The sequence below is a fragment of the Sardina pilchardus genome, chromosome 15 (assembly GCF_963854185.1).
Source record: "Sardina pilchardus chromosome 15, fSarPil1.1, whole genome shotgun sequence".
Taxonomy (NCBI): domain Eukaryota; kingdom Metazoa; phylum Chordata; class Actinopteri; order Clupeiformes; family Clupeidae; genus Sardina; species Sardina pilchardus.
In genome coordinates this window covers 24,691,706-24,694,205 of record NC_085008.1, presented here as the reverse complement: position 1 = coordinate 24,694,205, position 2,500 = coordinate 24,691,706, and the positions used below count along the sequence as shown (strand labels likewise).

Here is a 2,500-nt window from a genome sequence, read left to right as displayed (position 1 = left end):
AATTTGGTCGCCTCCAGTCACTGCAAGCAGGGCGTGGCTCAGACTCCCAAGACTTGCAGCAAATGCGGAGAGGGACGTCGACGTTTGCTCACGAGGCCCTGATGAAAGGACAGGCTCAGCTTCGAAAATCACAAGATAATGGCAGCGGTGGGATTTGAACCCACGCCTCCGGAGAGACTGGAGCCTAAATCCAGCGCCTTAGACCGCTCGGCCACACTACCCCACGGGTGGAGGTCCTCAGAAGGGAAGAGTTCCTCGCTTCGGTCAGCGAGATGGCGGGCAACAGAAGTGTCACGACTGTGGTTTGAGGGCAAGGCCCAAGCCATCTCTTCTTGCGCTGCTGGTCATAATGGCAGCGGTGGGATTCGAACCCACGCCCCCGAAGAGACTGGAGCCTTAATCCAGCGCCTTAGACCGCTCGGCCACGCTACCGCAGTGGTGGCTCACCAATGAGGCGGGGCAATCTTACAGCAAGACCGGAGGCCCTAGGGAGGCAGCAAAGAGGACCTTAAAGAGAGGGTCGTTGCGTTGGCCGGGAATCGAACCCGGGTCAACTGCTTGGAAGGCAGCTATGCTAACCACTATACCACCAACGCCACACAGACAGGGGAAAAGCCTTCGCAACAAGGCTAAGCCAATGCAGGCCTGTCAGTCAGGCCCTTTGCAGTCCCGACATATTTTTCACTCTTGTGAAGCAGGCAGTTCAACAGACTGGCCTAGCCTTTGCTAGCTCAGCACAAGAGTAGCGGTCCTCAAACCGCAAGGCGTCTCTGGAAGCGGAGGCAACAGCTGTATCAAAAAGCTTGCTCAAATTTGGTCGCCTCCAGTCACTGCAAGCAGGGCGTGGCTCAGACTCCCAAGACTTGCAGCAAATGCGGAGAGGGACGTCGACGTTTGCTCACGAGGCCCTGATGAAAGGACAGTCTCGGTCTTCGAAAATTACAAGATAATGGCAGCGGTGGGATTTGAACCCACGCCTCCGGAGAGACTGGAGCCTAAATCCAGCGCCTTAGACCGCTCGGCCACACTACCCCACGGGTGGAGGTCCTCAGAAGGGAAGAGTTCCTCGCTTCGGTCAGCGAGATGGCGGGCAACAGAAGTGTCACGACTGTGGTTTGAGGGCAAGGCCCAAGCCATCTCTTCTTGCGCTGCTGGTCATAATGGCAGCGGTGGGATTCGAACCCACGCCCCCGAAGAGACTGGAGCCTTAATCCAGCGCCTTAGACCGCTCGGCCACGCTACCGCAGTGGTGGCTCACCAATGAGGCGGGGCAATCTTACAGCAAGACCGGAGGCCCTAGGGAGGCAGCAAAGAGGACCTTAAAGAGAGGGTCGTTGCGTTGGCCGGGAATCGAACCCGGGTCAACTGCTTGGAAGGCAGCTATGCTAACCACTATACCACCAACGCCACACAGACAGGGGAAAAGCCTTCGCAACAAGGCTAAGCCAATGCAGGCCTGTCAGTCAGGCCCTTTGCAGTCCCGACATATTTTTCACTCTTGTGAAGCAGGCAGTTCAACAGACTGGCCTAGCCTTTGCTAGCTCAGCACAAGAGTAGCGGTCCTCAAACCGCAAGGCGTCTCTGGAAGCGGAGGCAACAGCTGTATCAAAAAGCTTGCTCAAATTTGGTCGCCTCCAGTCACTGCAAGCAGGGCGTGGCTCAGACTCCCAAGACTTGCAGCAAATGCGGAGAGGGACGTCGACGTTTGCTCACGAGGCCCTGATGAAAGGACAGGCTCGGTCTTCGAAAATCACAAGATAATGGCAGCGGTGGGATTTGAACCCACGCCTCCGGAGAGACTGGAGCCTAAATCCAGCGCCTTAGACCGCTCGGCCACACTACCCCACGTGTGGAGGTCCTCAGAAGGGAAGAGTTCCTCGCTTCGGTCAGCGAGATGGCGGGCAACAGAAGTGTCACGACTGTGGTTTGAGGGCAAGGCCCAAGCCATCTCTTCTTGCGCTGCTGGTCATAATGGCAGCGGTGGGATTCGAACCCACGCCCCCGAAGAGACTGGAGCCTTAATCCAGCGCCTTAGACCGCTCGGCCACGCTACCGCAGTGGTGGCTCACCAATGAGGCGGGGCAATCTTACAGCAAGACCGGAGGCCCTAGGGAGGCAGCAAAGAGGACCTTAAAGAGAGGGTCGTTGCGTTGGCCGGGAATCGAACCCGGGTCAACTGCTTGGAAGGCAGCTATGCTAACCACTATACCACCAACGCCACACAGACAGGGGAAAAGCCTTCGCAACAAGGCTAAGCCAATGCAGGCCTGTCAGTCAGGCCCTTTGCAGTCCCGACATATTTTTCACTCTTGTGAAGCAGGCATTTCAACAGACTGGCCTAGCCTTTGCTAGCTCAGCACAAGAGTAGCGGTCCTCAAACCGCAAGGCGTCTCTGGAAGCGGAGGCAACAGCTGTATCAAAAAGCTTGCTCAAATTTGGTCGCCTCCAGTCACTGCAAGCAGGGCGTGGCTCAGACTCCCAAGACTTGCAGCAAATGCGG

At 56.9% G+C, this 2,500-nt stretch overlaps 9 non-coding genes across 9 annotated transcripts; all 9 read right to left on the bottom strand.

Moving 5' to 3' along the window:
* Positions 1-139: 139 nt before the first annotated feature.
* On the bottom strand, positions 140-221 carry trnal-uag (transfer RNA leucine (anticodon UAG)). The gene has a single exon. It is a non-coding gene; the product is annotated as a tRNA-Leu (tRNA).
* Positions 222-350: 129 nt separating this feature from the next.
* Positions 351-432, bottom strand: trnal-aag (transfer RNA leucine (anticodon AAG)). Its single transcript has one exon. It is a non-coding gene; the product is annotated as a tRNA-Leu (tRNA).
* Positions 433-524: 92 nt separating this feature from the next.
* On the bottom strand, positions 525-596 carry trnag-ucc (transfer RNA glycine (anticodon UCC)). Its single transcript has one exon. It is a non-coding gene; the product is annotated as a tRNA-Gly (tRNA).
* Positions 597-950: 354 nt separating this feature from the next.
* trnal-uag (transfer RNA leucine (anticodon UAG)) lies at positions 951-1,032 on the bottom strand. Its single transcript has one exon. It is a non-coding gene; the product is annotated as a tRNA-Leu (tRNA).
* Positions 1,033-1,161: 129 nt separating this feature from the next.
* trnal-aag (transfer RNA leucine (anticodon AAG)) lies at positions 1,162-1,243 on the bottom strand. The gene has a single exon. It is a non-coding gene; the product is annotated as a tRNA-Leu (tRNA).
* Positions 1,244-1,335: 92 nt separating this feature from the next.
* trnag-ucc (transfer RNA glycine (anticodon UCC)) lies at positions 1,336-1,407 on the bottom strand. The gene has a single exon. It is a non-coding gene; the product is annotated as a tRNA-Gly (tRNA).
* A 354-nt stretch (positions 1,408-1,761) lies between these two features.
* trnal-uag (transfer RNA leucine (anticodon UAG)) lies at positions 1,762-1,843 on the bottom strand. The gene has a single exon. It is a non-coding gene; the product is annotated as a tRNA-Leu (tRNA).
* Positions 1,844-1,972: 129 nt separating this feature from the next.
* Positions 1,973-2,054, bottom strand: trnal-aag (transfer RNA leucine (anticodon AAG)). Its single transcript has one exon. It is a non-coding gene; the product is annotated as a tRNA-Leu (tRNA).
* A 92-nt stretch (positions 2,055-2,146) lies between these two features.
* trnag-ucc (transfer RNA glycine (anticodon UCC)) lies at positions 2,147-2,218 on the bottom strand. Its single transcript has one exon. It is a non-coding gene; the product is annotated as a tRNA-Gly (tRNA).
* Between the last annotated feature and the right edge of the window lie 282 nt (positions 2,219-2,500).